This window comes from Physeter macrocephalus, chromosome 14 (assembly GCF_002837175.3).
Source record: "Physeter macrocephalus isolate SW-GA chromosome 14, ASM283717v5, whole genome shotgun sequence".
NCBI classification, from domain to species: domain Eukaryota; kingdom Metazoa; phylum Chordata; class Mammalia; order Artiodactyla; family Physeteridae; genus Physeter; species Physeter macrocephalus.
In genome coordinates, this window is record NC_041227.1 from 93,537,534 (window position 1) to 93,537,911 (window position 378).

Consider the following 378-nt stretch of genomic DNA (forward strand, 5'->3'; position numbering starts at 1 on the left):
ACTTACACCAATGGACAGATCATCCAAACAGAATATTAATAAGGAAACACAAGCTTTAAATGACACAATAGACCAGATAGATTTAAATGATATTTATAGGACACTCCATCCAAAAACCACAGATTACACTTTCTTCTCAAGTGCGCATGGAACATTCTCCAGGATAGATCACATCTTGGGTCACAAATCAAGCCACAATAAATTTAAGAAAATTGAAATCATATCAAGAATCTTTTCTGACAACAACATTATGAGATTAGAAATCAATTACAGGGAAAAAAACATAAAAAACACAAACGCATGGAGGCTAAACAATAGGTTACTAAATAACCAAGAGATCACTGAAGAAATCAAAGAGGAAATTAAAAAATACCTAGA